Source organism: Bubalus kerabau, chromosome 8 (assembly GCF_029407905.1).
Source record: "Bubalus kerabau isolate K-KA32 ecotype Philippines breed swamp buffalo chromosome 8, PCC_UOA_SB_1v2, whole genome shotgun sequence".
Taxonomy (NCBI): Eukaryota; Metazoa; Chordata; class Mammalia; order Artiodactyla; family Bovidae; genus Bubalus; species Bubalus kerabau.
In genome coordinates, this window is record NC_073631.1 from 97,994,196 (window position 1) to 98,020,745 (window position 26,550).

The following is a 26,550-nucleotide window of genomic DNA, read 5'->3' on the forward strand; positions in this document are numbered from 1 at the left end:
TGTGTAACCAGCTGGTGAGGGAGGTGGGCACCAAGGGGCTCTGGGACCCCGCCCCAGGGCTTTCCTGGTCATCACTTGCTCTGACTGGCTCTTGTGACCACGTTGGTCTATGTGCCTGAAGAGGTAGGAGAAAGTAGCAGGCTCCATCACTAGAACCAGTGTGATGGAGCCCTCCCAGGAACGGCAGACTGCCTTGCAGTCACGCCATACATGTTAACCCCTTCAGGCCTCACAGCAGCCTGTGAGATGGGTACTGTTCCCATTTGACAGATGAGGAGACTCGGGCACTGAGACATTAAGTAACCTTAATGTGTGCAGAGTCATACAGCTAGCAAGTGGCAGAACCAGGCTGCAGACCCTGGCAGCCTGACTTCAGGGCCTGTGGGCCATACACTGTCTCAGCTTTTCAACAGGGGGAGAGAGAGAGGCCCAGGAACCTCCCAGGTCCTTGGCGTTTGTAGGGAATAGACAGGGGCCGGGCCTCCCAGCCCCGGCAGCGCTTCCTCCACACAGCACGTGGTGCCTTCTGTGCTCTTACTGCCACCACTTGCTCACGTGGCTAGAGACCAGCTGGCCCTCAATCAAAACAATGACCAGCCGAGCAAAAGTTTTACCAAAGAGGCCCAAACCCTTGTGTGGAAATTGACCTATAACTTCCTTACTACACACAGAAGCCCTGCAGCCTGCAGAGTGATTCTAGAGATAGCAAGTTTATCCCAGGTAGGATCCCCTCCTTTTCTCACTTATTCTTAAGTTGTACTTAATTTATAACCTCACTGAAGTTTTTCGTTGATATACCATTGCCAGCGATTTAAATTGGCTCACCCAGAATTTTAAGAACCCACTTGTAGATGGGCATGTTGTTCTCAACATTAGAACTTCCAGGCATGCCTGAATCACCTCGATAGAAAAGTGAAAGTGAAGTCGCTCAGTCGTCTCCAACTCTTTGTGACCCCATGGACTGTAGCCTACCAGGTCCCTCCATCCATGGGATTTTCAAAGCAAGAGTACTGGAGTGGGTTGCCATTTCCTTCTCCAGATCTTCCCGACCCAGGGATTGAACCTGGGTCTCCCGCATTATAGGCAGACGCTTTACCGTCTGAGCCACCAAGGAAGTCCACCTCGATAGAGGAAAAGAGAAAAAGAATGAACTATGTCCCCTGGCTCTGATTTCGAGAGAATACCATATGTGGGAGGGAAGACACTGGTCCCTGGGGAGTGGGGTTTGTTGGGGAGACACAAAGTCCTCCAAGAGGCCCTCCAGCCACGTCACAGACTCCGGCCTGAACTGTGGGGTTTCAGAGCTGCTCCATCAAATTGGCAGCCCACCAGGCCTCATGAATATCTGAAAACATGACATGAAAGTGAAGTGAACCAAAGCAAGCACGCCTGGCAGGGACCTCGCGCTGGAAGTACTGGGTTGGGGGGAAACCTATGTCTCGAAGCAGTCCTGACCAGCTAAAAATATCTTCCACTTCTGCTCTTGTCCGTCTGGTCACTGTCCTAGACGCCAGCTCAGCACAGCCTGGTCCAGAGAACCTATTACATCACCGTCTACCTCCACTTCGTAACTGGATAAAGAAGACGGGATCTTCTCTTTTGATTTATTTTTTTCTCATGGACTCGAATACAAAGTTACAGACTAGGATATAACAACATTCTGTTAAGATGTAGATGCCAAGGGTAGCTAGCTGTTCCAGCCTGGCATCTCAAACTTTGCAGGTAGAGTCCTTTAAAGGAAACCACTTCCTTGAACTATAGACTAGCGGAGATCCAGCTAAGTGTTGGCACTCCTGATGAGAGTCAAGCAAACAGGATCTCATATAAAGGGAAACTTCTGTGTAATATGCCGCGTGGTCAAGCTGCTCTGACCTCCTGTGGCTTCAAAGCTCGTCTGCTCTATTGCACAACCCACAACCTTGAGAACAATCGGCTCTTCCTGCCAGCAGCTTCTCTGCGTCCACCTGTCCCTACAGGTAGTAAAAGAGAAGGAGGATCAGGAATCGGTGTTTACACAACACTGCAGAGCGCTCTCTTCCTCCTAGCCCTGCCCCACCCCCCAAGTGAGTTCGAAGTTCATTTCTGCTAAAATGGGGGAGAGGTGATTCAAAGAGCGAAAGCAGGGAGAAAGAGGGAAAGGTTCAGAAAGAGGGAGGGGTTCCTCGCCGCAGCACAGAGGAACCCTTCCTGCCCACTTGGGACTCGGGAGAGGGACTCGCCTGCAGGAGGCAACCAGGCTGCTCACCAGGGAGGCTCAGACATCAGATCAGAGGAGGTTTAGAGTCAGAACCCGCCCACCCCCACCCCATCTCCAGGAAACAGGTCCACCCAATCAGCAGACCACCTGCCCCAGGACTTCAGGGGCCAAGAAAGTAGGTTGCACTTCACAGAACTGACCAGGAGTTTTGTTTTAATCCTGCCTCCTGGCTGTCTTCCTGCTCACAAGACTGGCACGCGTGACCACGGTAGGGCAGGCGGATCATCTGTTTTAAAGCCATTTCCATGTCAAGTCACTGTATAGTCCCGTGGGCACATTCTCACTCTGGGGCGCCTGACATGACTGCTGGTTTCACCAACATATGCATCTGCTGAGATCCCCTTGACGAGTGACAGTGACAGAACAGGGAAGTGGCAGGCGGCCTTTGGAGCCTGGGCTCTCCTGAGAGCCTGGGGGCATGGGCCGGGGGCACTTCCGGGGCTCACCGGCCACATGCCTGAGACCTCCGGGGTGGACGTCTTCCGGAGCAGAGACGGATCAAGCTGGAGGCCTCCGAGGGGCCGCGCCTGCTTGCCCCTCCCTCGCCTGGGCCACACCAGCCTTCTTGATCCTCAAAGGCCAGGCTGTCCCCCACTCCAGAGCTCTTGAATGTGCTGCTCTCTGTGCCTGGAACCCGCCCCCCGGTGCCTCTGTAGACACACTCCTTTCCCATCCAGCTCTCACCTCGGAAATCACCTCCTCGGAGAACCACGTAAAGGGAAGGCTCCGTCTCATCACAGCACATTTCCCCCGATCTCAGGGAGCCTGGGTTTTAATAGGCTGTTTTTCTGGGCATTTACTCAAGTTCCATGGCGACAGAGGTCACTATCCTCTGTGCTGACCAGTGCCTGACACGCTCAAGAAATCTTTGTTGACTGAAACAGCCTGCCTTGACCTCCTCAAGCCTCTCTATTCTCTGAATGTCCTGGAGAAGGTACCTCCAGCCACATCTCCACCTCATCCTGACCTTGCCCACCCCCCAGGAAAACCACAGTAAATGCGGGGATGGCTTCTCACTGTGCATGAATGAATGAAGTCACTCAGTCGTGTCCGACTCTTTGTAACCTCATGGACTGTACAGGCGCCTTCATCCATGGAATTTTCCAGGCAAGGACACTGGAGTGGGTTGCCATTTCCTCACTGGGCATAACCAGGTACAAAAGGAGGCGTCCGTAACTAACACTCCAGACCACTGCTGAAGGAATGCCTACTGTTCTGTCGTGGTGGCAAAATTAATCTGTGCGCAATTAAACATTCCTCCCTTTGACAACATTCCCAGGAGTACTCAGAACAGAGCAGGGCTCAGTATTAAATTCTCAACTCTTCAAGTTTAGGGGTTGCTGCCCCCAATCTCTCTCTCCTCCTCTGGCTCTGTTGTGTTCCACGGGTTCCCTGCTTATGTTAATGACACAGGCCCTGCATTCCAGGTGAGTCAGTCACCTAAGCCCTGTGCGTCCAAGATGCCGCCAATTCACTTGCTTGCCACCCCTGCCCCCAACCCCGCAGGCCCGGGAAGAACACCCCCATCTGATATTAAGGTCTGTTCAACCGGTTCATTACCCAGCACACTCCAGCCAGCAGCCTCTCAACAATCTCTGGCTTGCCAAGTGAACCAGCCCCCAACTCACATCCTCTTGCTCACTTTCTCGGTTCCTAGACCCCTCCCCCAACACACACCTCCCACCCTGCTCATTTCTTACTCCCTGATACACCAGGATCTTACTCAGTTTGCTTAAGGACTTTACCAGAACTCCGTCAGCCATTTTTCCCAAAATCTCCCCCAAATTAAGACCAGCAGCCGGCCTGCTCTGCAAACAAAAGATTCACCGTCAACACCTTGAAATCTGGAAAGGATCTGGCACGAGTCACTGGGAGGTTTTCACTGGAAATGCAGGTGAGGGTGGGGGGTAGGAGGATGCCAAGGAGGCCAGCAAGAGAAATTAAAACCCGTTGATTCTCCCTCCGGATCTACTTGGTTAGGGCAAAAATGGCACGCTGCTTTGCTCCAGAGTCTAACAGCTGTGTTAAGACTGGCCTTGGGATATTCACATGGTATATTAGAGCATAAGGTGTGGGGTCAGAGACCTAAGCTCAAGTCCTGGCTTTCCCACCTACTAACCACGTATATGCACGGGGGTAAGTTGCTGTTTCCATGTCAGTGCAAAGGGGTTAATGGAATTGATTTTGCCATGTTGCCATGAGAATTCAGTACAGTAAAATCATGAATGTACCTTATGAACTGTAACCACTAGGTACTGTATATATTAGTTTCCCTCATCACCATATATGTCATTTCTACCTGTGTCTCATTTGAACATTTGTAAAGCATCTGTTGCGTCAGGCACTGTCCTGTGTGTCAGGGTTTTTATTCAAAAGTTGTTGTTTAATCGCTAAGTTTTGTCCAACTGTTCTGTGACCCCATGGACGGCAGCCTGCCAGGCTCTTGTGTCCATGGAACCTCCCAGGCAAGAAGACTGGAGTGACTTGCCATTTCCTTCTCCAGGAGATCTTCCCGAACCAGGGGTCAAACTTGCATCTCCTGCATCGGCAGGCAGATTCTTTAACACTCACCCCCAGGGAAGCCCCTATCCAAAAGTAAACAATACCAATCCTGGCCCTTACAGGGCCAGCTTTTCCAGTCAGGAGACAGATAAGAAACAGGAAGTTAGAACTTAATATAACATGTGCACGAAGAAGTAAGCAGAGGGAGCTGTGGAAGCGTTTGGGGCACTTGACCTGGTCCTGAGCAGTCAAGGAAAGCTGCCTGGAGAAGGCTTCATCTGAAGGGAACAGTAGTGGTTGGCTAGGAAGAGAGGGAAGGAAAGAGCTTCCATGCATAGCGCATGGATCAGAGACCATGGAATAGGGGAAGGATGGGGTGGTGCCAAAAGATGAGACCAATACACGAAGGGCCTTTGTGCTACAACAGTGGAAAACCAGCTCCCCCACAATTGAGGCAGTATGTAGGCAGTCAACCAAACAATAATAGTCTCATAAGACAGCAGATTTCTAGGTCCTGAGAGTGTACTTAAATTATAGGGCTCGAACTTACTGGAAGGCATGATATTAATGAGTTTCTATTCACTTCCAATAATAAAAGAAAAAGGGATTCCTCATGAGCCAACCACACTGGTTTTTTTGGTAGTTGGGATAGCTGCTTTGTTAATTCCCTTTTTTGGACATACTACTCTCTTTTAACCAATAGTGCATTTGTTGGAGCCATGGGGCTGTATTGTGGTAACATGCATCATTAATAACAAGCTGCAACCAGGTGATCCAGAGCAAGGTTAGGCATGAAAATGCCCAGCTTCGGGGGCTGCATTCATCCTTCCTAATACATTAAAAGCACCATGGAAGATAATGGACTAAATGAAGCTGAGCAGCCCCAAAGAATAGAAGTACCTCCAAAATATGAGTTGTTTATGGAAACTGAATAGGATACCAATTAAGAGCTTGAGTTTAGGAGCCAGACTGCTGTGATCCATCCTGGATCTTGCACTTACTACCTGTGTAATCTTGGGAAATAAAAACCTTTCTGCACCTCAGTTTCCTATCTATAAAATGGGTATAGTAGCAGTACCCGCTGCATAGGATTGTTTATTAAAATAGACAATCAAGTAAAACACTCCGCCTAGTGCCTGATATACAGTGCCCAGCTAACACTGTTAGCTACTGTTGTTTAGTAGTACAGATCTCTCAAACCTGTGTTGGGTCAGGTCTATTCTCACCTATTGTTTACATGAATGAAAAATTAGAGACTTAAACACAGAAATGACTTATCCCCGTTAATCCTGCCCCCGGAAGACTGAGGCGACAGGAAACACAACTGCGGTGTCCTGGAATCCCCAGTCAGTCATGGCTGGTACAGTTTAGGTCACATCTAACAGACACTGTTATCATCACAGTGGTGGAATTTCAGTTTCATCTGAGAGGGCTCTCAATTAAATCGGTACGTGAAAGATTCCATCCTGGAAAATATCTCCAATCTATCTAAAACAGTGTTTCTGTACTCTCTGTTGTTGTTTTTAAATCCATGAGAGTAACACCATAGTGTTTCATGAGCGTTTTCTCAAGACACCTAACTTAAAAGTTAAGGATGTACCCCCAGATCTTATTTTCTTTACAAACCTGTTATATAATCCCATTGCCTGTGAATGTACCCAAACCTCATGCTTAAAAACTTTATAATTGCATTTAGACTCATTTTAAAGCTGGTTTATATTTTTGACATGTTAACCCCTTTGGGGATATTAAGGTTCCAAACAGGTGTAACCCAGTTAATAAAGCAGCTTACACAGGAGTCCCAGTGCTAACGTTACAGGACCTGGTAAATAACTTCATACTCCCTCCATAGCATTTATGATCTCACCGTCGTATTTCCTGCAGATCAAGCCCAGAAGCTAGATTTTAAAACTAGCTGTGGATTCAGAAGAGGATTCATAAACCCCCTGCACAGCCTGTTGATGACTGGTGGGGAGGCAGGTTCTTTCATCGGTCTGCTTTACATTTTAATAGCGCAGAAAATAACAGGTTAGAGAGGTGCTTTGTAACTACCCTCCCTTGCTCCTGGCAAATTAATGAAAGCCCAATCAACTCCCTACTTTAGTATCTGGGTATCTGTTAAGCAGCACTGGGCTGGGAGAGGTGAGCACGGTGGGGAACAATGGTACTGGGGAGGTGGGCAGAGGGGTAAGGGTGGGGCAGCTGTGTGTTCAAAGGCAGGGCAACAGGAAATGGCCTGGCAGGTTTGGGAAGCAACACGCTGAGCCTTGCTGGAGTGTAAAGGTGAGAGGGGACAGTGGCAAGGGAAAAACTAGGTTATTTAACTTTTCTTTCCCTCTGAAAATTCACTCAAATAGGATGCCTCTTCTGAATACTGGTGTTACTAGAATATTAACGTAGGTTGTGTTACATTTTTTTCAGTATGCCAATCTTTCCATTTCAAAGCACTGGGTGGCTACGCTTCTAAAATACTATCGCATCATTGGCTACGAGCAGAGAATTCAGGACAGAAGTGACACTGGACCACAGGGTGAGTGTCCCGGAGGAGGTCCGGGCGGGAACGTGCTCTGCAAGCAGCTAGTCAGCTAACAAGCTTCCTGTGAGTAAGGCTCTCCCCCTCTGCCCGGTCTCAGGAATGCCCTCTCATTCCTTTCAGAGGAGCTAATGGCTTTAAAATTCTAGCCCCAGATCCAGAGTCTGATGAACTTCATCCAGGGTCTTAACAGCCTGGACAGACCTGTCTTCCCAGATTTCTGAGAAAGAGGTGAATACTGACCTACACTCAATGTTCTAGACTAAAATCGCAGGTTTAGGATAAAGAAAAAAAAAAAACTTCTATATAATCTAATAAAATCAACATTTTACAGACAGAAAATTGAAGCCTGGATGGGGAAAAAAGACACAGTACAAAAACGAAACGGCAGTTTATTTCTAGCGGTGACCATGAGGCAGTCTTTTAACGCAGGCTGTGCCTTTTTCCATCAGCTACTTGTACGCTGCCCCAAGAGGCAGATGCTGTGCATCAGTCTGCAGTGAGCACACGGCTGCAAACCCATCTCTAAGCTGGCATGCCATCAAGCACCAAAAACCAAGGGAATTTAAGGTGCTCATCATTGAGCCTGAAAGAGAGGTGGCTAAGCTCCTTGACCTAAGGTTTATTTGTTCTCATCACTTGCGTGAACCAGGGACACGCAAAGACGAATGTTAGGAGGGCGGGTCTGGGACAGGGCAAAGCGACCTCCATGCCAAGGACTCTGGTGGCAGAGACTGACGGCAGCCACTCAGGGAAGTGGCCGACTCCGGCAAGCGCCGACCCTCAAAGCCCACTGCGGCCCAGCCAGCCCCCTCACCAGCTCTGCCAAGGCCCATCCACCACACACTTCCACCAGCATCGTGGCGTCTACTGAGTGGCCTTTCTGGCCCTTTGCAGTTCCCGCTGGAAGAACAAAAAGCAACTGTAGTGGAAGACAGAGCTCACAGAGGACGGTGCACCCATCGTGATGTGAATGACCATCATAATCCCGACAGAGCAAACTATATTCATGAAATTAAAGGACCAAAACCAGGCAGTTTCTCTTGGTATCTATTAGGGTGTTCACTATTTTACTGTATTAATATAAATTGCTGAAAGTTTCCTATTGTTTAGTCGCTAAGTTGTGTCCAGCTCCTTTGAGACCCCATGGACTACAGCCCACCAGACTCCTCTGTCCATGGGATTCTAGAAATCAAACCTGCAAATTACAGAAAAAACCCAGAATGAAATAAAATGTCTTTGAGTCCCAGATTTGAATTCAAACAATAATTTAGGAGTATAAAAGTTAACAGATGAATAGGCAGACGATAAAGGAAAGAGTGGTAAAATATTAATTGCAGAATCTAGTTGGGATATATATGGGGGTTAACTGTAAAATTCTTTCAGCTTTGCTGTGTGAGATTTTTTTACAATAAGATGCTAGCTTAAAAGTATTTTCATAACCTTCACTTGGGTGCTAATATCCACCAAAACTCATGGACTCCTACAGCTCAATTTAAGAGTACAAGCTCTTGAAATATAAAATAAAAGCAGCACCAAAAAATCAACTGGGGAAATGTAGATGACTCTGCACACAATGTTGAGAGATTGACTTTGTCAAAAAACCCATCTGGATCCATTTGGTGGATTTTATATAAAAAATGTTTTTTAAAATTTCTCATTAGATGAATATTGTCTAACTTACGGTGGGAAGGAATTCCTAAGCCCAAGGTAACGGAAGTCACAAAGAAAAAGAATAGACAAAAATCATTTCATTTTCAGCTAAATAAAATGTAAAGTTTCTATACTTCAAAAAATCATAAGCAAAATAAAAAATCAAAGAAGCTGGGAAAAATATTTGCCACAAATGTCACATACACATAAAAGACTAAATATATTACAGAACAATGCAAATGCATTATAGAACAATTACACCCCAGTAGAAAAGCTGGTAATGGATGTGAACAGAACATTTACAAAAGTAAATAATGGACTAATCAGCACATAAAGAAGGTAAACTTTACTGACAGCTAATAAAAATGCCACATGCCTGACAGAGTATTCATCAAATAGCTGTTGAGTAAATCAACCAAAAATAATGTAATGTTTTTTGCCTAAAGATTCAAAAATAGATAAAACTGTGTATAACTTGATATATATTTTTCCAGAAAACAAACAGGCAAAGGATAACAAGAATCTTTAAGAGTTCAGCTCTTTGTGACTTGAGTTCACTGCAAGGAATCTGTCCTAAGGAAATCACTGAAAATTTGTCCAAGACACATGTACAGGTTAACTACTGTCACAGCAAAGGAACTTCAAAAAACAAAAAAGCAACCTACTAAATGGGAGAAAATATTCGCAAATGATATGGACTGATAAGGGATTAATATTCAAAACATATAAACAGCTCATACAACTCAACATCAAAAAGACAACTTGATTAAAAAAAAATGGGTAGAAGACCTGAATATACATTTTTCCCAAAGAAGACTTACAGATGGCCAGCAGGTACATAAAAGATGCTCAGCATCGTTAATTACTAGAGACAAAGAAATCAAAACAACAATGAGATATAACTTCACATCTGTCAGAATAGCCATCATCAAAAAGTCTACAAATAGCAAATTTGGGGAAGGATGTGGAGAAAAGGGAAGCCTTGTACACAGCTGGGAGGTAAACTGGTGCAACTACCATGGAAAACAGTATGGAGGTATCTCAAAAACACTAAGAACAGAACCACGATATGATCTAGCAACTGCACTCCTGGGTATATATCCAAAAAAATAAAAAATAAGAACACTAATTCAAGAAGATATATGTACTCCAATGTTCATAGAGCACTATACACAAAAGCCAAGATGTGAAAGCAACCCAAGTGTCTGTCAACAGATGAATGGATAAAGAAGATGTTTGGGGTATGTGTGTGTATATACACACACACACACCCATATATACACATACATATATTCAATGGAATATTACTCAGCCATAAAAAAAGAATGGAATTCTAACATTTGCAACAGCATGGGTGAACCTAGAGAGTACTATGCTTAGTGAGATAAGTCAGAGCAAGACAAACACTGTATATTATCATTTATATGTGGAATCTAAAACAATAAAATTAACGAATATGTATAGCAAAAAAGAAAAAGACTCACGATACAGAAAATAAACCAGTGGGTACTGGTGAGGAGAGGGAAGGTGGGGAGGGGCAAGATAGCTGTATAGGATTAAGAGACACAAACTACCTTTCATAAAATAGAGAAGTAACAAGGATACATTATACAGCACAGGGTGATACAAGATATCGCCATTATTTTGTAGTAACTTTAAGAGAAGTATAATCTATAAACATTTTGAATCACTATGTTGGACACCTGAAACCAATAAAATATTGTAAACTATATTATTATAAATCAATTATTAAAAAAAACTTTTCAGGAAGATTCTAGTCAAGATATAATTAAAAGTTTATACTTAGAAAAGGATAATTATTGTAATGTTAAGATGGCTTTTAAAAAAATGGAAGCAAACTGAATACACCCAAATTAGAGAACAATGCACCATTAAAAATGTTTTTAAAGCACTTTAAAGCACATGGATAAGATGTGCATTTAACGTGGGATATAAAAATGCCTGTACAGACAATGCTGCTCTTGCAACTCTGTGTGCACGCGCGGACATACGTGTGCATGTTCTGGAAAATACTGCAAGGAAATAAAAATATGCAAATATTAACAGCACTTTGGGTGATGGAATCAGAAGAAAATTTGTATTTCTTCTCTATTTTATTCTACAGTTTAAAAGAAGTTTCAGGAAAAACTTTTAAATACTGTATAAACAATTTAAAAGACTGATCTACTACTTGAGAAACAAGTCTTCACACAAGTCAAGACCACCACCGACTTCAGGCTGTTGCTGCTAACCCACATTTCAAGGTCCAACCCCATAGAAACCACCTTCGTGCTTGCTCGGCTCTTACGCCTCCGCCTGTTCCGTCCATGTGACTGTCACACATCCAAATGTCGCCTTGTCTTCCCCTCCAACCTGTTTTTCCTCTCGGATTTCATTCTGTGGTGAACGATACCACTTAATAACCTAAGCCACTAACCCGACTTCACCTTTCCCCTTTTTTCACCTCGCAGATCTCTCTGGAATCCACTGCCCTTGGTGTCATCATTACTTCACTGAACAACCAGAGGAGCTGTCTTTCCATCTGGACTCCTTGCCTCTTGCCCAACCCATCCCCCCACCCCAACACACACACACACACACACACACACACACACACACACACACACACTCCCTTCAGGACAGCCCCATGATGTGTCTTAAGTGCACACATCTGGCCTCATCACCCTCCTACATGGACACCTTCAGGCTAACAGGGCACAGCGGGACAGATCCCTGTATCAATGGCTCTTCCTGCTTCATCTTCTCTTGCTGTTCCTTTCCCCACACCTTCCACTGTACCTACTACTCTGAGCCTCTCTTCTTCCTCTCTTCCTCTGCATCCACTCTTCCTCCTGCCCGAAGCCCTCACCACAATGCCTGCCTCCCTGGTCCAGCTCACTCCTTAAAGGCTGTCCTTTAAGGATCAATTCGGACGCCACTCCATCAGGAAGACTCATGGATGGTGGCTGAGTGTTTGAAGGTCCCACACATACGCTATTTTTATGCAGCCAGAGCACTAAACCGTACGTTGTGAATCTGCTTTTGTAGCTAGACTGTGCGCATCTAGCAAAGTAGGTCCTCAGAGCTTGTAGAAGGAATTAATAAATGTTTCCACCACCTAAAACAGAATTCCCTAGTTTCATCTTGAAAGACAGCCCAACCAAAGATTTCATAACTTCCCTCAGCCACTTGTTTACTTTATCATCTTGGCAATCTAGATAGTCTTTCTTATCTATTAATCAACAACGAAGTGTATTTATTATACACCTTATGTCCTGACAACTCTGGTTTTATTTGAATCTATTGATTCTTGCCGAAGCCCTCATGTAAGTGTTACACATGTGCCTACACAGGACAGCCATCAAAGGATCACAATTCACTGAAAGCAAGCAGTGTGCTACAAAGATAAATCACACTGTTACTACTTAAAGACCTTTAGCAAGAAATCCCTTAGCCTTTTGGAGACTAAAACCTCCAGTTGCTTTATCTTTTGCTAGAAGAGTATATAACTTTCTGTTGATGGCATATCAGAGCTCTCCACAACTACCCAAAATCTTTTTTCAAATGTGACTCCGGTTGCACACAAGAATGAGTCTGACTAATGCAAGCCTTATTTTCTTACCCTTTTATGTCATACTCCTTTTAATACACTCCAGAATCATGTCTATTTTTTCCCACGTCAGCCTTACAGTACTGACAAATTTAGGTGACGGCCAAGAAGGGCTGTATCTTTCTTGTGGTGTTTTGTTGTGTACTCAGCTAAACTACCTTATATATACCCCAGCAAATACCTTCTGCTAATGTAGAATCATTTCTCCAATTTGTTACAGCTATTATTATTTGTATTTCTGGGGTTCAGATATTGGCAGTCCTACCTGGCTTGGTAACACACACAATGGAAATCAAAAAGGAAAGCAAAGAGGTTTCATTCCGTGTCAGGAAAACTCTCCTCAACTGTTGAACGTTGAACCCTCACGTCTTCACCGGAATTCACAACGTACTTGACGAATATCCAAGGTTAAACACTTAGGGATTCTGGAGGTTCTGATATTAATGATTCTCTTTATTTAATATCAGTCACATATTCTCTACTCTTCCTCCTTTTCTCGGACTTTGCACCCCCACCCAGCGACCATGGAGAATGACTTCTTTTCAACTTAGATGCCTGTATTTTAAGTCTCAGCGTTTGCTGGGGAACGCAGTGTCGCCGTGAGGTCTCACTCTTGGTGGAGTCCTTAACCTGGGGCCCGCGGACGAGCGCCACTGTGGCCGTAACAGTCTGGAGAATGTGGGCAAATGTGGGTGTGTGAGTGTGGTAAGAGGATTCATGGCTTCCATCACATTCTCCAAGGGGCCCAATACACCCTGGAAAGGTTAAGAACCCCATCTCTAAGGCATTCAGACATAAAGCAGTGAATGGAATAAACTGTGCCAGCATGGCCAAGTCAACTTTTTTCTCATCCATCTCCAAAAAGAATGAGAAACTCTCTAATAATTAAATAATAAATCACCACTCCTTGAGGGTGTGATCTGGTGGATCCATCATATATGAGATTATACAGAGGCCAAAATCTAACTAACACTTCAAATATCAATCACTTCAAACACCTCAGTTTCTACTTTTATCCAAGTTCAGCATATTTTTGTTGTCCTCTTGATACCTTTAGCTGATTTGATAATGCTGCTTTAAAACCAAAACGCCATGAATCAAGTTTCTCTGCACATATATTATGTTACTAGTCAAAAATTTATGCCTTAACTATTAGCAATTATATTATTTTTGCTGGAATATATGATTACCTTCCATTCCTGTGTTTTAAATAAATTACCCCAAAAAATCACTTAATACAAATATGTCAAAATCAAAACTGCCTCCATGTCAACAAGCTGCAAAAATCTATTCTATGCAAATAAATCCCAACTCTTCACTTTCATTGTTGTCTGCAGGTTATGCTGTCTTTTATACTATCACTGCACCCAGTGTATTTTCTACAGGTCAATATAAACTGTATACTGTAATATACAATGTATATTGTATAAATATAGTGTGAATGTGCCAAGAAAGAATGCTGTTTAAACTGTGTCCTTGGATAAAATGCTCTTTAGAAACTGAGAAGCAAAAACCCACAAAAATCAGAAACTGCTGCCATCAGTACTCACCACTGAACGGCCACACAAGGGATCCCCAGGAACAGGCTGGACTCGTCTGGAGGCAAGGGACTGAATTCCATTAGGAGAGCAGGCAAGTAGAAACAGCAAGTGCCAACACTACCTTTCTCCAGCTCATCTCATTTGCAGACACACAGATTTTGGAATCTTCCAGGACTAACAATGAAAACCACACTAGGTTGTTTTCTCCAATTCCTATGAAATGAGTCAGGAGGTCAAACAACTTCTCCACTCGGGAGAGACAACAATTTCTGAAGCTGCACTCACTGTTTCCAGTAACTGGATTCCTTCTCTTTCCCCTCTAGATAAAAGTACTGCCAATCATCTGTGTGGAGAGCCCACCGGGTTCTGAATGAGACACATCACAGATACTGCCAGAAGGGTTAGTATCCTTCATGGGGTAGTTTCCCCTTGCGGATAGTCAGGAAGACAAAAATCCAGTTAGGAGTAACACGTGGATGAAGTTTCTTCAGTTAAAAAGAGTTGGCAAAACTTTTTCTTTGTTGAAACCATATAGTCATTTCCTTCACACAAGAAGATGGGAGTGATAGTTAAAATAAATACAGATGGGCAGTAACTGCAGTAACTGGGCTTTTTAAACTTTTAAAAGCCCCTTACAAATGGCTTCCGTCAGTAAAATGGCCTTTCTTCCTCAAAGGGACTAGTATATTCAAAAGATTCAATGATTATTCAATTAATCCATGTTCTGAAACCCTTCCACAGGCTTCTATGAGTCCTGCAGTTCCATCCACTAAATCACACAAAGCAGAAGTATTTAAGAGCTTGCTAGCAGTCCTCTGAATCCATGACTCAAAAGAGGATGAGCCCTGGGTTAGCAACAATCTTCAGAATCTACCACCTACTCACCACAGGTAACATTTCTTGTAGTTAGCGACCTTCTTCACAGGAGATCAATCAGCTACTAGCAACGAATCCATAATTCCAAGGACTCCTACAGTGTAGGCAAGTACTAATACTCGGGCGTGTGTCGCCACACGCAGGCACACAGACCTTCCGTGACAGCGCGTCAGGAGGAGACTGGAAGTACTTTTGCTTTCTGTATCGAGAGTACTTTCTTTCCTTTTAAAGAGGAGGTTTCGTTTTGATCTTGAGACATTCTCTCTGATAAAACCACCAACTGAAAACCTGCCATTATAAACGAGGGATTTCACAACATTCATTCCAAAAAAAAACCGTGGCTATTCATTTCTGGAAGTGACTCACTGCAGAAGAATCACTGGCAGTGGAGGGAGCGTTAATTTTTAGAAGACAGCCCGCCCTCGGAGAAGTGAGCAGAAACCTCAGCGCCGGCGGCCACGTGCCTTGCAGACCCCCATCACAGCTTCCTGAATCACCACCACCAAGATGACGCGCGATGACCAATTTCCTCTCGTAACTCCCTCAGTACACAAAAATCCTTCGGTCTGTACGCCCTGAATATTCCCCTGCTCCAGCGCAAAGGTTCAAAGAAATCTGAGCAATGGCAGCAGCACTTCTCCACCTGTCAGCGGTCAGCTGCCGGCGAGTAACCAGCATATGGATACTCACTTCCTGTGAGTATTTCTAAAAGAGCTTCTGATATTTCCTTTGGAGAAAAAAAAAAAGTGGGGAGGAAAGCACCACGGGGAGGAGAAGTAACTCCAACAAGCCTGCGGAGCTAAGAGCAGGCAACGTGATCGCTGTTTACCAGCCACGCCTAATTTTAATTTGGTTTCTCAACCCCTGTGTAATTAAGACAGCCAAGACAGAACAGCATCAGGAGAAAGAAAAAAAAAAGACATTTCACAAATGCTTAGACCTTCCGTGCGCGTGACCAGAAAAGTAATTTTAAGATTCAAGTGAACCAATCTGAAGCTGTTTAGGGCATTAACCCTTCAAGGAAAAAGAGTTATTTTTTTGTTTGTCCCTAGATTTCAAATATGGAAACCATCTTTCCCACCCTGGGTGCTGAGAACACCAAAGGCACAGCCTCCGGGTGCCATCCGCACGGTCTGCAAGGAGAGAGAACGTTTTCAGATTTGTGATGGGGGCAGAAAAACACATATCTAACACTGTCACATGAATACTGACCACGTGATTTTTGCACCAAAGCACCCCTCGAAAACCAACCGTGAAGGGCTAAAATATGACCTTTTGTATTTCTCTTGTCTTTAACCAAACCTGATCACTTCAGAGAAGAGTTTCTTGACAACTGGGCAAACTAAGAAAAACTGCTTTTATCCCATCTTAAATGTCAGAGCTCGTTTTCTGATGGGACGAGTAGACATTTTGCTAAGAGATGAGCTTAAAAAAAAAAAGCCTGCCCTTTATTTTCAGGCTGTTAATGTGCTTCTATTTGGGTACGAATGGTGGGGCACGGGAGTGGAGGAGCTCATGAAGGCAGGAGGAGAAAAGCACAAGCTTCCACTTAATGGGGCTGAAGAAGTAAAATAAACAGATCTAATGTGTTCACGTTATCTGTTATACAGCACCACTAAGCCCTCAATTTCTAATGTAGCAACACTGAAATTTCTACTCTAGTGTCTGTATTTCTCATTTTTTGAACACTCAAGATAAACACAAAGAATATATGTGCAAAATTTAATAAAACCATCTGTGTGTTATATTCTTGAGGGAAATTTTCATGAATGTGAAATGTTTTTATACTTTGACCAAAACTGATGTTTTAAAAAGAAGAGTATGGAAACCATTTGCATGGTGTGAATATAACCTTCAAATTGAGGATGAGTTAAAAAAAAAAAACAGCATCAATAAACATCCTTAAGGATTTCATTAAAAACCAACTATACTACTGAACAGTCGTCTCTCTGCCCTCACTGCCAAGACCTCATCATGAATTTGCTCGCTGTCAAGAGGCCCTCTCTGTGTGACGTCTAAAGAAGATTAACCCTACATGGAGGGCAGTTTTAAATACCTACAATTTAAAAAACCTTATTGATACTGAGCTTGGTGAACGATTAGAGGCCAGACAACTACCCAAATGTTAGATCAGCTAACTTCCCCTCCCACTGTGTCACGCACATACACACGCTCGAAGTTCTCCAAGCTTCTGAGCAGTGTGTTCCTGCTTCAGACCGTGCTGTATATGAGAGTTCCTCTGAAGTCCTGGGTGACCCATGCAGAGGTTTCAAAAAGAGAAAGGAAAACAGAGCGAAACAGAATAAAGATGACAAAAAATACATGCTGGGGGGCCAGCAGGGAGAATATGAACTGAACAGGTGTGGCTGCTAAGGAGAAGGCACTGCCCCCTGGGAACTCCTCTGAACGGGGAAGGTGGAGGGGACTGTTTCTAAGGTGGGCATTTAGAATGTGATTAAGCTATAGAGACTGTCGGGTCCTGTTCTGATTCACTGTGCTGTAGACATCCCACAAGCCCAAGCTGAAAGAATCAGTGTTTGCTCTCCAGGCCTCTGGGACCATTATCACCCAGCCCCCACCTCCCCAAACAAAACCAAACCAATGTCACAAATCCTCATGGTTAACGTTTACTCAGTGCTTCCTTTTAAACAATGGCAAGGGGTGCACCCTTTAGTGATCCTTTTATAGAAAGGAGGGGGTGTGGCCCCACACAGGAAGGGCACTTGACCCAACACGGGAGGTTGAGAGGCCTGGCATTGGAGTTTCACCTCTTCCCCGGGTGACACTTCTCTCTGGTCCAGGTCACCCAACCCTCTTTCAGCCAGTTTACTCATCTGTGGTTGACAGCGCCTGACCCCAGGGCTGGTTTAGGCACCACCTATGGGGTTGCACAGAGAGCAGCAGCAGCAGCAAGGGCCTACACAGATCTGTTCGTTTGATCCTCGCAGCAACCCTGCAAGTTCAGTTCTGTGGTTATTCCCATCCTATAGATGAGGATGCAGCTAGCCTGGTGGCTCCCGGCAAATGCAAGAGACTCAGGTTCAATCCCTGGGTCTGGAGGATCTCCTGGAGGAGGAAATGGCAACCCACTCCAGTATTCTTGCCTGGGAAACCCCATGGACAGAAGAGCCTGGCGGGCTACAGTCCAGGGGGTCACAGAAGAGTTGGACACGACTGAATGACTGACCACGCCTCCACAGATAAGCACACTGAGGGACATTTAAGGGCTTGCCTAGGGTCACACAATCAGCAGGCAGTGGAGACAGGGTTCAAAGCCAGGGAGCCGCACCTTGACTACTCTGCTCTGAGCTTTCTAGAGGCCGCCCTTCGTGCCAGGCTGCCGTGTGTGTTAGATAAAACTGCCTTGGAGACCACTACTTGAGACAGATTTTCACTCATGCCACATGCAAATACATTCTCTGCAGAATTTAAAGAAAACTAGTGACAACTAAGTACTGGTAACTTTAACACATTAGCTTGTTCTCTGAGAACAGCTTCGTGTAATTTGCAAACTACTTCTTTGCAAAATTTGTGATACTGAGTTTTGGAGGCAGAAGGTATCTAGAGACCAGGCTTTCAATCAGAGTGGTGGAGGGAAGCTCCCAGCCCAGAGGGAAGGCTTGCCCTCCATCACTGGCCGCCCGGAACTGGGGAGCACTTCTCGGGAGTTCTGACCTGTCAGGCATCCACTTACTCTTGTGATGCATGCGTGTGTAATATCAGTCCTCAGAAACGTATCAGTTAAACATTTTCTTCTCACTACAAGCTCCTCAGGCTTTAAAAAGAGAGGAGAAAGATGAAGGGAAAAAAAAAAAAATCTTTTTCCAGGTCAGGGAAACAGAAGCCACCATTGAAGTTCTCCTACAGTGAACCTTGGAGAAGGAGACGGCAACCCACTCCAGTGTTCTTGCCTGGAGAATCCCATGGACAGAGAAGCCTGGTAGGCTGCAGTCCATGGGGTCGCACAGAGTTGGACATGGCTGAAGCGACTTGGTAGCACAGTGAACCTAGGGCTTCCCTGGCAGCTCAGCTGGTAAAGAATATGCCCACAATGCAGGAGACCCCAGTTCTATTCCTGGGTTGGGAAGATCCCCTGAAGGGGTGGGTTTCCCTGGTGGCTCAAATGGTAAAGAATCCACCTGCAATACAGGAGACCTGGGTTTGATGCCGGGGTTGGGAGAATCTCCTGGAGGAGGGCATTGCAACCCTCTCCAGTATTCTTGCCTAGAGAATCCTCATGGACAGAGGAGCCTGGCGTGCTACAGTCCATGGGGTCACAAAGGGTCAGACACGACTGAGCGATAAGCACAGCACACAGTGAACCTAACTGAAGGCCTACCCATTCCCTTCTTTTCTCTGCAAATCTGCTGACGTGCAGACTTGATCTTAAACAAACTATCTTTCCCATGTGCTTATGGAACACGGAAACCAGAGGAACTGGGAGCTGGGGACCTTCTTGTCTTCATTTACGCTTCAAAGAAAAAGTAACTTCCTATTTAGGGATTCAAACTTTTTGTGCTATTTATTCTGTAAAATTTGATCTTATTATTCTCTTTTGGAAAATTTTTTTTAATGATTCCATGTCATATTGGGACACACCAAAATACCCAAAAATGCCTCATCCTAAAGCAAAGACATTTGTTGACAAGAAAAGTTAAGAGGAGGAAGAAATAAAACCATGTTCTAATTTTATTTCCACTTAAAAGAGCAAAGATTCTGGGAAATTTATGTATGTTAAATTTATAAGTGAGCCCTTTCCCCCCCCAAGATTTATTTGGCGTGAAAAGTTACTTCCTGTACTGTAATCATAAAATAAAATATTATTTACTCCTGTCATAACCATTCACACACTTCCTGTCATAAAAACTTGAACTTGGCTGGAATGTTAAATAAAACATGCAAAAAACTACAGGTAGGAAGCGACTATATAAATACCTATTATCAGTTCATATTCTGATTTAAGAAAAGAATCACCTCTTCTTGGCTTCTGGGTTTGACTCGGCCAGATGCAAACCACGTGGTCCTGAGAACGTTTTGCAGTCTCCTGGAAGCACTAGTATTATGCTTTATCATCTTGGGTGACTAAATCCCACTTACGGCCCACAGAAGGAACTTAAAGGGTAAAAAGCTTGCTCTATTTACCGAGTTCAGTCAATAGTTTTCTGGCGGCCTTAGGATGCCTCCCAGGGATGCTCTGTGTGTACCAGGCTGCCATGTTCTTGAGGGGTTCATGGCCCAGAATCAGAATCGAGAAGAGTCAGAACGCACACGGGGTAGGTGTACACACTGTTAAAGGCACGTGCATGTCCTTCTTCAACGCCTGCATGTTTCTAACAGAAAACAAGCTTCTAAATCCTAGGCTTCCGTGTGTCTAGTGGGAAAAGCCGAGCCAGTGTACACATACAACGCTAGAAGAAAGTGTGTATGAACAGATTTGTTTACCAAACAGGGCCCAGCAAAGTCTGTCTCTCAGCGCCACAGCAGGATCCATCCAGCAAAACAAACAGGCAGACACGGAAGAATCTATAGGACTAGCTCTTCTTTCTGATGAAGGTATGACAGCTGGTGAATTATAACTGGGCAGTAAGTTACAATGTGGCTTAGTCTTGAACTGGGAATATGTCACAAAATCTGCTTTCACACACAAGCACGCACACACGCATACACAGAGGTGCATATAAGTCTATATAGCACAATGGTTTCAATGCTCCTGCGGCATTAGAGTCTCTAATTTATTTCTTCACACAGGCATCTTCTCCTACCTTCAATTCTATATGTTTCTATCTGCAAAGGGTGGTTGGTCCCTTTAAACTCATCAGGAAACAACAAAACCAAATGAGTTCTATTTATTTTAGCCTAATTAACTGTATGGCCATCTGACCAGGCTGGAAAGCCTATACTCAACACCCTTCTTCAGGGACCAATAGGTCGCCAAGTCTAGTCGGCACCTGTTCCCTGTTAACTACTGTTTCTGTCCTCTCCCTCCCACGCTTGCTTCTAATACATATGCCGGACCCTTATCACTTTGTTGCAAAACAAGTGTGACAACCTTTTCGATTGGTTTACTTGCCAACGAGCAGCTTTGTGGCAGTGAAACACAGACAAGAGTGGGAAGACTGGCTTCTGGGTTTGACTCGGCCAGATGCAAACCACGTGGTCCTGAGAACGTTATGCAGTCTCCTTGGGACTCAGTGTTCTCATTTACAGCAAGAAGAAAATGTCAGTCGAATTATATGCTCTGATGTGGGATATACACAGTCCCCAAATATGATCTTCTGAAACTCAGTTTCCTCAGGGAAATGCACACCTTCAAAACTTTCAGTGACTTTGCTGAGGTTTAACTTCTTCAGCCTGAACTGAGTGTGAAAGTCTCATAAAATGAACGGCACTGCACAGATGCAATGGTGACTCTAACAGGGGTCATTTCTTGAGGTGCGTGCACTATGCATTATCCAGGAATTTTATGTACGTGGGCGCTAATCCCCACGACCACTCCACAAGGTGGTTTTATGACTACATTATACACCAAGAATCTGAAGTTCTGTGGATACCTTGCCCAAGGTTATAAAATCTATTACATGTCAGAAACGGCATACAAAATCTGACTGTGGTTAATTATAAAGCCCACTAAATCATACTGAGTGCTTTAAATGTACCATAAGATGAGAGGGGGATGTCCCTAATTACTTGAATGATCATTCTCTGAGTCCCTGTAGATTCCAGGCTGCATAAGAAAGCACCAATCATCTGAATATAAAGAACAATGATGGCACGTCCCTGGTGGTCCAGTGGTTGGGATCTGAGCTTCCAATGCAGGGGGCGTGGGTTCAATCCCCAGTGTACTAGGATCCTACATGCTGTGCAATGTGGTCAAAAATAAATAAAAATAAAATTAATATTAAAAAAACAATGACAAAATGATAACTTAGTATTTAGTCCTCATTAACATCAGCATCCATTACGCTCACTTTCTTGATGGGTCAGTTCAGTTCAGTTGAGTTCACTTGCTCAGTCGTGTCTGACTCTTTGCAACCCCATGGACTGCAGCATGCCAGGCCTCCCTGTCCATCACCAACTCCCGGAGTTCACCCAAACTCATGTCCATTAAGTCAGTGATGCCATCCAGCCATCTCACATTCTCTGTCTGACTGGTCAGTACCACAGAATAAAAATGCATATACAATGAAGTTCACTTGTAACATGAAACTATACAGTTTCAACCAAAGCTGAAAACCCAGGGAAACCTGTGAGTCACACACAGTCACTGAGAAATAAGGATCAAAGGGAGTTTCAACAATTAACAACCAAGGAAGCAAAAGTCAAGAGAGATGACTGCACGCGGGGTAGGTTCTTCAAGAGAATGGTTTGTGTATCAAAAGATTAAGAGAGGTCCTTTGGGAAATTAATGCTTATTAACAAAAATCACCCTCTTTACGGTTCTGCCACAGAAGTGACCAATCTTTGGTCTAAGAAAGAGCATATTGTTGCATCATAGCCCAAATTTCTGTTATATAATGTAAAACAAACTGAGATTCAACTTTAAAACATTTTTTCAGGACTTAATTCCACTAAAATCTTTTAAAAACTTTTTACTGTTTAGTTAATTCTCTAAAAGTAAGTTTTCTGGTAGCAGTTATCTTCAGATGATAAGACTTCTTGAAATGGTAGTAACAGAAAAAAGGAAGAATAAAAGGATTACTGATATGCAAATAGTAGTGAACAAAAGATTACTAATTCTCCAGCCCACAAGTGGAAAGTAATGTCTTAGGTTTTCTCTCTCATTTCAAGATTCTTGGGCTTACCTGGCCCAGAACACCCATAAAGAAGATTCGCTCATCAGCTACATGCCCTGGTCCCACCACTGTGTCTATGGTGGCCTATATATGACATTCATATGGCATTAGCTAGCCTTTAGGCAGGTCTGTCTAGGCAAAGCTAGACTCTAGTCTAGTACTAGTGAGCTCTGTGTAAATCCTAACTTTACAAGATTCACTGCACCTACTCTGTGGTGGGTTAGTCACTATGTTGGGTCCGACTCCTGTGACTCCACACTCTGTAGCCTGCTAGGCTCCTCTGCTCATGGGACTTCCCAGGCAAGAATACTGCAGTGGGTGCCATTTCCTCCTGCAGGAAGTTCAGTTCAGTTCAGTCGCTCAGTCGTGTCGGACTCTTTGCGACCCCATGAATCACAACACGCCAGGCCTCCCTGTCCATCACCAACTCCCGGAGTCTACCCAAACCCATGTCCATCAAGTCAGTGATGCCATCCAGCCATCTCATCCTCTGTCGTCCCCTTCTCCTCCTTCCCTCAATCTTTCCCAGCATCACACTCTTTTCAAATGAGTCAGCTCTTCTTCACATCAGGTGGCCAAAGTTTTGGAGTTTCAGCTTGAACATTAGTCCTTCCAATGAACAACCAGGACTGATTTCCTTTAGGATGGACTGGTTGGATCTCCTTGCAGTCCAAGGGACTCTCAAGAGTCTTCTCCAATACCACAGTTCAAAAGCATCAATTCTTCGGTGCTCAGCTTTCTTTATAGTCCAACTCTCACATCCATACATGACCACTGGAAAAACCATAGCCTTGACTAGACGGATCTTTGTTGACAAAGTAATGTCTCTGTTTTTGAATATGCTGTCTAGGCTGGTCGTAACTTTCCTTCCAAGGAGTAAGCATCTTTTAATTTCATGACTACAATCACCCTCTGCAGCAATCTTGGAGCCCAGAAAAATAAAGTCAGCCACTGTTTCCACTGTTTCCCCATCCATTTGCCATGAAATGATGGGACTGGATGCCATGATCTTCGTTTTCTGAATGTTGAGCTTTAAGCCAATTTTTTCACCCTCCTCTTTCACTTTCATCAAGAGGCTCTTTAGTTCTTCTTCATTTTCTGCCATAAGGGTGGTATCATCTGCATATATGAGGTTATCGATATTTCTCCTGGTAATCTTGATTCCAGCTTGTGCTTCCTCCAGCCCAGCGTTTCTCTCGATGTACTCTGCATATAAGTTAAATAAGCAGGGTGCCAATATACAGCCTTGACGTACTCCTTTTCTTATTCAGAACCAGTCTGTTGTTCCATGTCCAGTTCTAACTGTTGTTTCCTGACCTGCATACAGGTTTCTCAAGAGGCAGGTCAGGTGGTCTGGTATTTCCATCTCTTTCAGGAAGTTACCAGGAAGTTAATCCAGCTACCTGACTATCTCTACCTTTTTCCCCAGAAGAGTTTATAATCTGGAAGAATTTTGCCTTATAATAATTCAATTAAAAAGGGCTTCAGACTTCCCTGGTGGTCCAGTGGCTAAGAATCCGCCTGCTAATGTAGAGGACACATGTTCAATCCCTGGTCCGGGAAGATTCCACATGCTGCAGGGCAGCTAAGCCCACGAGCCACAACTACTGAGCTAGAGAGAAAGTGCCGCTCACCACAAGTACAGAAGCACATGTGCAGCAATAAAGACCCAGCATAACCAAAAATAAATACATAATTAATTAATTTTTTAAATTTAAAAGATATTTTAAAGAAAGGCCTCAACAGTGTATCAAGATCCCTCTTGATATGCATATATACACCTGTGTACAAAATTAAACAGTTTTGGTTTCTACCAATATCCTTCAATCAAAGGTTCAGAGAAGAACTGTTTTGAAAAGATTTAATGGGATTTGTAACATAAAACCTCAAAAGCATATTACTGACTTAACCAAGACAACACTGGAATACAAAATGTGGTTGCTGTGCTTTTTCTAGTGACTATCATGTTGACTTCCAAGAATTTAATAAAATACTGTTGTCTCCTATGCCAGAGAAACCCAAGAAGGGACACCCTCGGGAGACTGAGTCTTACTGCGGTGAATTCAGAGGCATGTGGTAAGTGATGAGAACAGTATTAGTGCACTCGTGGCCTTGCAAGATGCTTGCTTGCTGTAGGGATCTTGGCTTGTTACTTAAGACAGTGGTTTTGTGATGCTCCGAAACAGCTCCTTCTCTCTGAAAAGCAAGAGGTGTCACTCTTCATAAGGAAAAACCCAGAGCCTGTGATCTAAACCTTAGAGATTCTTTTTCATATATGTGCAGAGGCCATACAAGCTCAATAATGCACCGTGAGAAATTAATATGTTAAGTAAATACAAGAGGCTTTGTAGAATTCAGCAATCTGAAACCGGGGCACGGGGTGAACTGAAGTAGGATGGGAAGAACTGGTGGCAGTTCAGTGGTTTTGAACTTCTGACTGTGATCCCAAAAGATTTTTAACACTGCCCTCGTTTTCCAGAAAGGGTTTTGCAGCACTGACCCCAAAGGCAGCATAATGTCACTGTCATAGTGTGTATTAATGAAGGCCATTGTTAATGATATGCTCTCGTTTAAGACTAAACAGAAGCTGAATACGCAAGTGGATAATGCAGAGCCATGCTGCCGTTCCACTTAAGTCCTCAGAAGCAGTGAAGCCTGTACTTCAGAAGCTTGGGGTGGAATGCTTGTTTTGGAGAGCATTCAACGGACAGCATTTGGTTTCCTCCATTTAACCAGGTCACCCAGGCATGGAATGCACAGCTCTGCCAGACAGAGTGTTGTGGATGCCTGAGAAACAACGGCCCTGTCCGGGCTACTGATGCGGAGAGAGGCCATGGTTTCCTTTTTCTCTGCTTTGAATGGCAGCCTTGACGTCACAACAGCTAGGAACCGCTGGAGGGACAAATAACAAGGCTCAAGCCAAGAGTGCCTGCTCTGTTGCAGGACCATTTTCATCTCATTCTCTCATTAGAAACAGAGGCAGCCTCTGGGCTGATAAAACAGATCTTTGACCATACTAATCGTCACCTTTAAGAAACCTGGATAAAGAACAGTTCTTGCATTAAGCTGATTTCTAACCAAATAGACTCCCCAGGGAATGCTTGGAGTGATGCTGCTCAAGGCTGAGACATCTGCATTTTCCCCAAGGAGCTGAACTTCCTGTATTTCAAAATGAACCTTTTCAAAACAGGGCTGCCACAAACATTCTGAGACAGGCAAGGAGGTCAGGAGAGCTGGCAGTTTTTGCAAGAGACTTATATTCCAGGATAAAAACATCCTTTAGGGATTTTATAATTTAAGTTCAAGCAATTAAACATGCGCATTTAGCACCCAACTGCAGGTGTCTGAACAAATGGATGAAAACTGTTCAGATGCTGGCAGGCTTAACTCACCATTATATAAAATGAGTTGTCTATCTAAGTCATCATAGCAGTTTGAAAAGCATGATCTTTCATGTTTCAATCTTACTTCAAAATTATAAATTATATTTAGCTACATGAGTGTCAGATCATTTCTTTTCATTCTAAATGCAACGGTAACTATAGACCTATACTGGGCAGTCGGAAGGCAGGATCTGAAAGTATTGTGTCTCTACTTTCATGGAACAGAGAACAGCTTTCTGTTGCCCCAAGTTTGCCCAAGTCCAGCCCTCTGCCTTAGGGCCAATAACAACGTTCACCAAACTCCAACCCTAGCCTGAGCCCACGGTTGGTCCTTTGGGACAGCCGAGGCTGGAAAACCAGGGGCTGATCTCTGAGGTGCGGGTGTGTCGCAGCGGCACAGCA

At 44.2% G+C, this 26,550-nt stretch overlaps 1 long non-coding RNA gene across 1 annotated transcript in view; it reads right to left on the minus strand.

Annotated features, from left to right (window-relative positions):
* The window catches only part of LOC129659506 (uncharacterized), an 81,848-nt gene that overhangs the window by 33,742 nt on the left and 21,556 nt on the right, over window positions 1-26,550 (minus strand). The window contains exon 3 of the long non-coding RNA XR_008718095.1: window positions 14,106-24,961. This is a non-coding gene — a long non-coding RNA (uncharacterized LOC129659506). The remainder of the gene's footprint in view (window positions 1-14,105; window positions 24,962-26,550) is intronic.